A 12,500-nucleotide genomic window follows, 5' to 3' on the forward strand; every position below is an offset into this window, starting at 1 on the left:
AACAATGAAAGATTGTGATTACAAATCATTGTGATGAACAACATGATGGCAATGTGATTACAAATCATTGTGATAAACAATATGATGGCAATGTGATTACAAATCATTGTGATAAACAATATGATGGCAATGAAGCATGATTTAAGTCGATGATATGAAGGTAATTTACTGAATGAAATGAATGAAAATGTAAATGGAATATTGACATTTCAATTATTAATCATAAATGAGTGAAAATTCATAACAATAATAGATAAAGAGAAGATTTCCCAAATCATGAATGGGTATGGTATATATATCCAAACAATACTCAATGTTACATTAAGTTGGGTCATCATGTTTACAAATAAAATTATCGAAATTGTGCGTTCTGATTTGGCATAATTTGCGAGGTAACTAACAGTATGCATGAGAGGTTAAGTTATACCCTTCTCACGTCATTACACTAATCGAGAAAGTAGGTCGGCGTGAATATTTTCACAGCCTGGTATGTGAGAGATACTGAAAGTGTAATTTTGCAAAAATAGACTCCACCTTAGTACTCTACTATTATTCATTTTGTTATTTCTTATGTACGTGAGTGGTTTATGGTCCGTTTCGACCACAAACTCTTTTAGCAGTAGATATCTGCTGAATGTCTTTAAAGCAAAGACGATGGCCAGTCCTTCACGCTCTATTACAGAGTATCGTGATTCTCTGTCCAATAATTTTCTGCTTGCATATAAGCAAGGCATTAGAGTTCCCTCATGTTCCTGTAATAGTACACCTGCGATGCCCTTATCAGACGCGTCAGTTCTTACAACAAATTCTTTTGATATGTCGGGTAATTTAAGAATTGGTTCTGAACAGAGTAATGCCTTTAATTGGTTAAAGCTATTCTGACACACTTCTGTCCAAACAATTTTGTTCGGTGACCCATTCTTTGTCAGATTTGTTAGCGGTGTCGCGATGTGCGCGAAGTTGTAAATGTATTTCCTGTAAAAATTTAGGAGCCCAAGTACTTTGCGTACTTCTTTTTTTGTCTTAGGTGGTTGCAATTGTGCGATTTTTGTTTGTTTTTCTGTCTCGGGTGTCTGTGTCCCATGACCAACGGTATGATCAATCCTGCATTTGAAGCTTCGATATTAGTAAACATAGGTTGCGACACTGTGTCTCTATCAAAATACTTTTTTAGCATATTTGCATGGAATGTCTTTGTTGTGTTGTTAATTTGAATCTCGTAATTAACATTAGATTTTACTGCTGTTATTTTGAATGGTCCTTTCCATGTAGCTAAAAGTTTACTCGAGTCATCGGGTAAGAGTATTAGTACTTTGTCACCAATCTCAAATTTTCTTGACTTGCTTTTTCGATCGGAGTATTCCTTGTATTTCTCTGCTTTTTTAGTGACGGATTCCTGTGCTAGCTTACATGTATCCTCTATTCTGTCTTTCAGATTTCTTACATATTCGTAAGCAAACATAATTTCGTTATTGTCCTCCTCATTCCCTTTACAAATGTCGGCTACTATATTGATCGGGCCGCGAGGTGATCGTCCATACATCAACTCAAATGGGGAGTAGCCTGTAGATTCTTGGGGTATTTCTCTATATGCAAATAGGATTGCTGGTAAGTATCTGTCCCAATCATCTGGTTTTTCTGCTGACACTTTTCTTAACATATTCTTTAGAGTGCCATTAAATCTTTCACAAAGACCATTTGCTTGGGGGTGGTAGGGGGTTGTGAATGAGTGTTGGATTCCCATGAGTTTCATGGTTTCATGCATTATATGTGATGTAAATTGGGGTCCATTGTCCGACAGTATCTCATTTGGTATGCCTATTCTAGTAAAAATTGTCATCAATGCTTCAGCTATGTGATCCGATGTAGTTGATTTCAATGCTATCGCTTCTGGCCACCTGGTTGCGTAATCGACTAGTGTTAGTATGTGTGTATGGTTTCTATCTGATTTTGTTAAAGGGCCTATAATGTCAATTGCAACTTTTTGAAAAACTTTTTCAATAACTGGGGTTGTCTCTAATGGCAATCTCGGTATTCTGCCTTTTGCGACTCTTCTTTGGCATGTGTCACAAGATTTCACATATTCTCGGACGTCTTTAGTAATTCCAGGCCATGTGAAATTCTCGGATATTCTCTTCAATGTGGAAGAGCTCCCAAGATGTCCAGAAGTTATTGAATCGTGCGCTATTCCAAGGATTTTGTTTCTGTAAATACTCGGCGTGACCAGTTGTTTAGCTATTTTGTTTCTTTTCCTATGTAACCTGAACAGAATATCTTTTTCAATGATGTATTCAACTTTTGATTTCGTCCCTTTGTTTGCGATATTGAAATATGATCTTAAAGTCGGGTCCTTTTTCTGTTCTTCAATGAACGTGTTCCTGTCAAATTGTTGTGGTTCAAGAGAAATAGTCATTGGCTTCTCTGTTGTCTTAGTCATCTTTCTTGTTTCTGCTAGACAAGCTGTTTCTTGGGTTAATGACCATTCTTTTACATCTGTTGGGTTGTCTTTAAGACCTTTTATATTGCCAACAATAACATCAGCGACGGGTTGGGAAGTATACAGCATTCCACTATTCCTGTATAGTATGGGGTTTCTATGTACACGTTAGCTGTTTCAAAGGTTTCGACTGTGCCACTGAATGTGATGCATTGTACCGTTTTTCCAGTTTTGTCTTCGTCATTGATCAAAGATGCTTTTATTCCTACTGTACTGCATCCTGTGTCTCTCAATATTTTGCAATCAGTTCCATTAGCTTTGCCTTCACAAAAAAATAGCGATCCTGATTTGTGAGTTTGTGTTAAAAGTGACATACCTTTCACGCAATACACATTTATATTTTCTCCTGACATTACTCGTGTCTGATTATTTACACTGGTTTGGAGTGATGCATTTGCAGTTTCTTTTGGATATCCCACGATTTTGTAACATTTGTCTGCTGTGTGGCCTTTCATTCCACAATATTGACATTTAATTATAGGTTTGTTGGTTTTCTTATACTCAGTATTATTGTCAGTGCTATTTCTTGTTTTGTTTTGATAGGGTCGGCTATGGTCTCTATTGAACTGTTTGTTCCATGGTTTGGTACTATGATCATCTTGTTTCACTTGCGTGTTCCGAGTGATTGATCGGCTCGTTCTATTTGAGTATTGAACTTTAGGTGTACATGGACTCTGAGCAGCGGCAGCGTAGTATGGTTCCTTTAATGTTCTGCTAAGGGGTATCAATGGATGTGCGCTGTTAAAGTTTTCTGCGTAGATTTTTAATTTGTCCAAGTTTTCTGGCTTTCTCTCTTTAAAGAATGCGACTAAATCTGGGTTGCAAGCTTGATAGATTCGATTCTTCAGCGTGAGATAGTAAAGGCCTGCAAAGTCGTCTTGTTTTACGTTTGCCAACTCAAGCCACCGATTTAGAAATTGAGTAATTCGGTTCACGAATGTATTAAAGTCTTCTCCACTTTCCGGTTTTGCAGTGTGAAACCTTTCCTGGTAACCATCTTCCGTTAATCTAAATCTTTTTAGTAGAGCGTCTTTAATTTTTCCATAGTCATCTGCATCTTCAGTTGTTAAGGTATAGAAAACTTTTAGCGGTTCTCCAGATAAGCAGTTAATCAAGGCTGTGGCCCATTTGCTTTCTGGCCAACGATAACCTTTAGCCTGAACTTCGAATCGGTGTAAGAAGGATTCTAGGCAGTCTGAGCGTTCATCGTATGTTGGCATGCGTGGAAGTTTCACGAAAAATTCATCACTATTATTATGTTTTCTTTCATGATCGGTTTTTGTTTTTTCAATTTCCAGCATCATTTGGGTCCTTTTGGTTTCTTCTTCTGCTAAAGCTATTTGTCTTTTTAGTTCCCTTTCTTGGACTCTTTCTTCTCTTTCTTCTCTACGTATTCTTTCTTCATTTTCTTCTCTACGAATTCTTTCTTCGTGTTCTTTTTCTTCTTTACGAATTCTTTCTTCATTTTCTTCTCTACGAATTCTTTCTTCATGTTCTTTTTCTTCTTTACGAATTCTTTCTTCATTTTCTTCTCTACGAATTCTTTCTTCATGTTCTTTTTCTTCTTTACGAATTCTTTCTTCATTTTCTTCTCTACGAATTCTTTCTTCATGTTCTTTTTCTTCTTTTACTTTCTCTTCGCACCATGAAAATATTCTTTCCTGGGGTATTTCTAAGTCCTTTGCGAGACTTAAGTATCTTTTATATGCTTCCATGTTGCAATAAATTAGTTACGATGTTTTATATATATTATATTGACAGGATACTGTTACTGACTGTTTTATTTATTTACACTTACTGGAATGAACTGTTCTATTTTTAGAAATCTCTCTCTCTTATTTCAACTTATTATGTATGTTGAATTTGATGCCTTTTATCGTTATATCTTATAAAGCAATGTGTCAATACAATGCGGAGTTATTATGACTTGTGTCAATAACAATGTGTCAATCGCGTGTACTCTAAACTATGTTACTACGAAAAATGTATCACCAATGTGTGTGACTCGTCGTTAGTTTGTGTACAATTATTCGCAATGACGCTAATATACTAGAGTGTGATAACAATAATAGGATGCCAAGTTATCTATCACTAAATATAACACGACGGCTAGTAGACTCCTTTTATTATTATTTAGTTTTTAAAGACTCACTTTTCAGAACATAATATATAAGTGGTTTTCGGTAACAGTAATATGCCAAAAATGCATTTAAAACAAATCACTATGCAAAACAAATCACGATGTCTATAGTTACTATGTGATGCCCAACTCATGTAAAAGAGAATAATGAAGGATATATCTACCAACTCAGTTCGTGGCTGGGACCTCTCTCTTGTTCAATGGTTGTTCAACAATTGTAATTAGGCATTGAAGAGTGTTTAACAGTGATGTCTGAAATACAAAACAATAAAATATCGTAAGATTTACAATAGTTACAAAATGTGTTCACAACACTGAGTGATTGGATGATAGGTGAATGAATCGTTATGGAATGTAAACATATTGAAAACAATTCATGAATGAGGCAAACAACAAAATGAAATGAGTGATATAATAACAAAGTGGACAAGGAATGAATGAATGAAAAACTGAGTGAATAGATGAATGAATGAATGGATAATGTATGAATGAAAGAATGAAGGGAGGAATAAATGTATGAATGATTGGATAAATGAGTGAATAAACGAATGAATGGATGAATGAATAAATAAATGAATGAACAATGAATGAATGAATGATTTATAAATGAATAAATGGATGAAGGAATGAATAAATAAAATGCTATTCAATTTGAATGAAAGAATGAATGGATAAATTGCTATTCCATTTAAATGAAGATATGAAAAAGAAAAAAAAATTAATCCTGTAAATAGGGAGTTCAATTAAAATATGATCAAGTGGGGCAATTAAGAGTTTTTAAACTTTAAAGTTAGATGAAATAGATATAAGTAACTAAATAAATTCAATTCTTTATATGTGTCCCCTCCAAAATGTCATGGTCTCAAGTGAGTAAAGAGCTACTCGACTATGCATAAAGATATATGTAGAATGAGGCCCCAGAATTTACTAGTTACTATAAATGAAAAACAATTAACGATTTGTTTACAATGAAATAAAAATAATAATGAAATTTAATTAAAAGAGATAAACAGTGATCGTGGCAGTTACAAATAGAGATATGAATATTTTACGTAACTTATGATAATATGTCAGGTTCATAAGTTTACGTTTCCAGGCAGTTGATGGGCTTGGATGATCTATTCCTCTGATAACAGGATTGGACTCGTAAAATTCCACTTCCAGGCAATTGGTAAGAGGTTATATTGTAGTACAGCGGGCTTGGGTTTGATCCTTGAAGATTATACAATCAAAGTTAAAAGCTCCGGCGTCTTAATGGTGTAGATATAATATCTACAAAGTCCCAAAAGATAAAAATCTTACAATATATATATAGGAATAGAATGACTGGCCGTCCGGCATAGATTGTGGAGAGAAAGTGAGTGTCAAATGTTAGACCTATCAGCTTTTATAATAAGTGGCTACGTGACAGAATGTAGAACGAAAAGTATTCACTAATTAGAAATTAATTCGAGGGAAGGCTATAAAAGGAAAGACGATCTAATATTAGAAGGTAAAGTTTATCTAAGCCTACCGAAATATAACTGGAGTGAGATGAATTCAGTTCTTAATAAAATAAAATTTAATAAGATAATTGTGAACAATCTTTACTGTGACACCCCCCACCCACGTTTAAAATATACTCTTTAACCATTATGGGAAAGATAGATTTTACAAACGGAAGTAAATTTACTATCATGATACTCTAGCATTAATCCATTGTTATGATTTGTGCTACAATTAAATTATTTATTAACTAGACATGGAAATGTTTATATTAACGTAGGTATATGAATGGGTGACAATAACAATGAAAGATTGTGATTACAAATCATTGTGATGAACAACATGATGGCAATGTGATTACAAATCATTGTGATAAACAATATGATGGCAATGTGATTACAAATCATTGTGATAAACAATATGATGGCAATGAAGCATGATTTAAGTCGATGATATGAAGGTAATTTACTGAATGAAATGAATGAAAATGTAAATGGAATATTGACATTTCAATTATTAATCATAAATGAGTGAAAATTCATAACAATAATAGATAAAGAGAAGATTTCCCAAATCATGAATGGGTATGGTATATATATCCAAACAATACTCAATGTTACATTAAGTTGGGTCATCATGTTTACAAATAAAATTATCGAAATTGTGCGTTCTGATTTGGCATAATTTGCGAGGTAACTAACAGTATGCATGAGAGGTTAAGTTATACCCTTCTCACGTCATTACACTAATCGAGAAAGTAGGTCGGCGTGAATATTTTCACAGCCTGGTATGTGAGAGATACTGAAAGTGTAATTTTGCAAAAATAGACTCCACCTTAGTACTCTACTATTATTCATTTTGTTATTTCTTATGTACGTGAGTGGTTTATGGTCCGTTTCGACCACAAACTCTTTTAGCAGTAGATATCTGCTGAATGTCTTTAAAGCAAAGACGATGGCCAGTCCTTCACGCTCTATTACAGAGTATCGTGATTCTCTGTCCAATAATTTTCTGCTTGCATATAAGCAAGGCATTAGAGTTCCCTCATGTTCCTGTAATAGTACACCTGCGATGCCCTTATCAGACGCGTCAGTTCTTACAACAAATTCTTTTGATATGTCGGGTAATTTAAGAATTGGTTCTGAACAGAGTAATGCCTTTAATTGGTTAAAGCTATTCTGACACACTTCTGTCCAAACAATTTTGTTCGGTGACCCATTCTTTGTCAGATTTGTTAGCGGTGTCGCGATGTGCGCGAAGTTGTAAATGTATTTCCTGTAAAAATTTAGGAGCCCAAGTACTTTGCGTACTTCTTTTTTTGTCTTAGGTGGTTGCAATTGTGCGATTTTTGTTTGTTTTTCTGTCTCGGGTGTCTGTGTCCCATGACCAACGGTATGATCAATCCTGCATTTGAAGCTTCGATATTAGTAAACATAGGTTGCGACACTGTGTCTCTATCAAAATACTTTTTTAGCATATTTGCATGGAATGTCTTTGTTGTGTTGTTAATTTGAATCTCGTAATTAACATTAGATTTTACTGCTGTTATTTTGAATGGTCCTTTCCATGTAGCTAAAAGTTTACTCGAGTCATCGGGTAAGAGTATTAGTACTTTGTCACCAATCTCAAATTTTCTTGACTTGCTTTTTCGATCGGAGTATTCCTTGTATTTCTCTGCTTTTTTAGTGACGGATTCCTGTGCTAGCTTACATGTATCCTCTATTCTGTCTTTCAGATTTCTTACATATTCGTAAGCAAACATAATTTCGTTATTGTCCTCCTCATTCCCTTTACAAATGTCGGCTACTATATTGATCGGGCCGCGAGGTGATCGTCCATACATCAACTCAAATGGGGAGTAGCCTGTAGATTCTTGGGGTATTTCTCTATATGCAAATAGGATTGCTGGTAAGTATCTGTCCCAATCATCTGGTTTTTCTGCTGACACTTTTCTTAACATATTCTTTAGAGTGCCATTAAATCTTTCACAAAGACCATTTGCTTGGGGGTGGTAGGGGGTTGTGAATGAGTGTTGGATTCCCATGAGTTTCATGGTTTCATGCATTATATGTGATGTAAATTGGGGTCCATTGTCCGACAGTATCTCATTTGGTATGCCTATTCTAGTAAAAATTGTCATCAATGCTTCAGCTATGTGATCCGATATAGTTGATTTCAATGCTATCGCTTCTGGCCACCTGGTTGCGTAATCGACTAGTGTTAGTATGTGTGTATGGTTTCTATCTGATTTTGTTAAAGGGCCTATAATGTCAATTGCAACTTTTTGAAAAACTTTTTCAATAACTGGGGTTGTCTCTAATGGCAATCTCGGTATTCTGCCTTTTGCGACTCTTCTTTGGCATGTGTCACAAGATTTCACATATTCTCGGACGTCTTTAGTAATTCCAGGCCATGTGAAATTCTCGGATATTCTCTTCAATGTGGAAGAGCTCCCAAGATGTCCAGAAGTTATTGAATCGTGCGCTATTCCAAGGATTTTGTTTCTGTAAATACTCGGCGTGACCAGTTGTTTAGCTATTTTGTTTCTTTTCCTATGTAACCTGAACAGAATATCTTTTTCAATGATGTATTCAACTTTTGATTTCGTCCCTTTGTTTGCGATATTGAAATATGATGTTAAAGTCGGGTCCTTTTTCTGTTCTTCAATGAACGTGTTCCTGTCAAATTGTTGTGGTTCAAGAGAAATAGTCATTGGCTTTAGGTCCTAAAGCGGACCACAGACTTCATAGCAGATATCGGACTGCAGCCATAGATGTCCATCAGAGGAACGAAGAAGAAGAAGAAGAAGTCATTGGCTTCTCTGTTGTCTTAGTCATCTTTCTTGTTTCTGCTAGACAAGCTGTTTCTTGGGTTAATGACCATTCTTTTACATCTGTTGGGTTGTCTTTAAGACCTTTTATATTGCCAACAATAACATCAGCGACGGGGTTGGGAAGTATACAGCATTCCACTATTCCTGTATAGTATGGGGTTTCTATGTACACGTTAGCTGTTTCAAAGGTTTCGACTGTGCCACTGAATGTGATGCATTGTACCGTTTTTTTCCAGTTTTGTCTTCGTCATTGATCAAAGATGCTTTTATTCCTACTGTACTGCATCCTGTGTCTCTCAATATTTTGCAATCAGTTCCATTAGCTTTGCCTTCACAAAAAAATAGCGATCCTGATTTGTGAGTTTGTGTTAAAAGTGACATACCTTTCACGCAATACACATTTATATTTTCTCCTGACATTACTCGTGTCTGATTATTTACACTGGTTTGGAGTGATGCATTTGCAGTTTCTTTTGGATATCCCACGATTTTGTAACATTTGTCTGCTGTGTGGCCTTTCATTCCACAATATTGACATTTAATTATAGGTTTGTTGGTTTTCTTATACTCAGTATTATTGTCAGTGCTATTTCTTGTTTTGTTTTGATAGGGTCGGCTATGGTCTCTATTGAACTGTTTGTTCCATGGTTTGGTACTATGATCATCTTGTTTCACTTGCGTGTTCCGAGTGATTGATCGGCTCGTTCTATTTGAGTATTGAACTTTAGGTGTACATGGACTCTGAGCAGCGGCAGCGTAGTATGGTTCCTTTAATGTTCTGCTAAGGGGTGTCAATGGATGTGCGCTGTTAAAGTTTTCTGCGTAGATTTTTAATTTGTCCAAGTTTTCTGGCTTTCTCTCTTTAAAGAATGCGACTAAATCTGGGTTGCAAGCTTGATAGATTCGATTCTTCAGCGTGAGATAGTAAAGGCCTGCAAAGTCGTCTTGTTTTACGTTTGCCAACTCAAGCCACCGATTTAGAAATTGAGTAATTCGGTTCACGAATGTATTAAAGTCTTCTCCACTTTCCGGTTTTGCAGTGTGAAACCTTTCCTGGTAACCATCTTCCGTTAATCTAAATCTTTTTAGTAGAGCGTCTTTAATTTTTCCATAGTCATCTGCATCTTCAGTTGTTAAGGTATAGAAAACTTTTAGCGGTTCTCCAGATAAGCAGTTAATCAAGGCTGTGGCCCATTTGCTTTCTGGCCAACGATAACCTTTAGCCTGAACTTCGAATCGGTGTAAGAAGGATTCTAGGCAGTCTGAGCGTTCATCGTATGTTGGCATGCGTGGAAGTTTCACGAAAAATTCATCACTATTATTATGTTTTCTTTCATGACCGGTTTTTGTTTTTTTCAATTTCCAGCATCATTTGGGTCCTTTTGGTTTCTTCTTCTGCTAAAGCTATTTGTCTTTTTAGTTCCCTTTCTTGGACTCTTTCTTCTCTTTCTTCTCTACGTATTCTTTCTTCATTTTCTTCTCTACGAATTCTTTCTTCGTGTTCTTTTTCTTCTTTACGAATTCTTTCTTCATTTTCTTCTCTACGAATTCTTTCTTCATGTTCTTTTTCTTCTTTACGAATTCTTTCTTCATTTTCTTCTCTACGAATTCTTTCTTCATGTTCTTTTTCTTCTTTACGAATTCTTTCTTCATTTTCTTCTCTACGAATTCTTTCTTCATGTTCTTTTTCTTCTTTTACTTTCTCTTCGCACCATGAAAATATTCTTTCCTGGGGTATTTCTAAGTCCTTTGCGAGACTTAAGTATCTTTTATATGCTTCCATGTTGCAATAAATTAGTTACGATGTTTTATATATATTATATTGACAGGATACTGTTACTGACTGTTTTATTTATTTACACTTACTGGAATGAACTGTTCTATTTTTAGAAATCTCTCTCTCTTATTTCAACTTATTATGTATGTTGAATTTGATGCCTTTTATCGTTATATCTTATAAAGCAATGTGTCAATACAATGCGGAGTTATTATGACTTGTGTCAATAACAATGTGTCAATCGCGTGTACTCTAAACTATGTTACTACGAAAAATGTATCACCAATGTGTGTGACTCGTCGTTAGTTTGTGTACAATTATTCGCAATGACGCTAATATACTAGAGTGTGATAACAATAATAGGATGCCAAGTTATCTATCACTAAATATAACACGACGGCTAGTAGACTCCTTTTATTATTATTTAGTTTTTAAAGACTCACTTTTCAGAACATAATATATAAGTGGTTTTCGGTAACAGTAATATGCCAAAAATGCATTTAAAGCAAATCACTATGCAAAACAAATCACGATGTCTATAGTTACTATGTGATGCCCAACTCATGTAAAAGAGAATAATGAAGGATATATCTACCAACTCAGTTCGTGGCTGGGACCTCTCTCTTGTTCAATGGTTGTTCAACAATTGTAATTAGGCATTGAAGAGTGTTTAACAGTGATGTCTGAAATACAAAACAATAAAATATCGTAAGATTTACAATAGTTACAAAATGTGTTCACAACACTGAGTGATTGGATGATAGGTGAATGAATCGTTATGGAATGTAAACATATTGAAAACAATTCATGAATGAGGCAAACAACAAAATGAAATGAGTGATATAATAACAAAGTGGACAAGGAATGAATGAATGAAAAACTGAGTGAATAGATGAATGAATGAATGGATAATGTATGAATGAAAGAATGAAGGGAGGAATAAATGTATGAATGATTGGATAAATGAGTGAATAAACGAATGAATGGATGAATGAATAAATAAATGAATGAACAATGAATGAATGAATGATTTATAAATGAATAAATGGATGAAGGAATGAATAAATAAAATGCTAATCAATTTGAATGAAAGAATGAATGGATAAATTGCTATTCCATTTAAATGAAGATATGAAAAAGAAAAAAAAAATTAATCCTGTAAATAGGGAGTTCAATTAAAATATGATCAAGTGGGGCAATTAAGAGTTTTACAATTTAAACTTTAAAGTTAGATGAAATAGATATAAGTAACTAAATAAATTCAATTCTTTATATGTGTCCCCTCCAAAATGTCATGGTCTCAAGTGAGTAAAGAGCTACTCGACTATGCATAAAGATATATGTAGAATGAGGCCCCAGAATTTACTAGTTACTATAAATGAAAAACAATTAACGATTTGTTTACAATGAAATAAAAATAATAATGAAATTTAATTAAAAGAGATAAACAGTGATCGTGGCAGTTACAAATAGAGATATGAATATTTTACGTAACTTATGATAATATGTCAGGTTCATAAGTTTACGTTTCCAGGCAGTTGATGGGCTTGGATGATCTATTCCTCTGATAACAGGATTGGACTCGTAAAATTCCACTTCCAGGCAATTGGTAAGAGGTTATATTGTAGTACAGCGGGCTTGGGTTTGATCCTTGAAGATTATACAATCAAAGTTAAAAGCTCCGGCGTCTTAATGGTGTAGATATAATATCTACAAAGTCCCAAAAGATAAAAATCTTACAATATATATATAGGAATAGAATGACTGG

The 12,500-nt window shown here is 34.7% G+C and overlaps 1 protein-coding gene across 1 annotated transcript in view; it reads left to right on the forward strand.

Moving 5' to 3' along the window:
• LOC144959968 (uncharacterized) overlaps positions 1 to 12,500 on the forward strand; it is an 85,396-nt gene that overhangs the window by 20,545 nt on the left and 52,351 nt on the right. The window lies entirely within an intron of this gene.

Source organism: Berghia stephanieae, chromosome 14 (assembly GCF_034508935.2).
Source record: "Berghia stephanieae isolate SIO BIC M18660-M18661 chromosome 14, UCSD_Bste_1.3, whole genome shotgun sequence".
Lineage (NCBI taxonomy): Eukaryota > Metazoa > Mollusca > Gastropoda > Nudibranchia > Aeolidiidae > Berghia > Berghia stephanieae.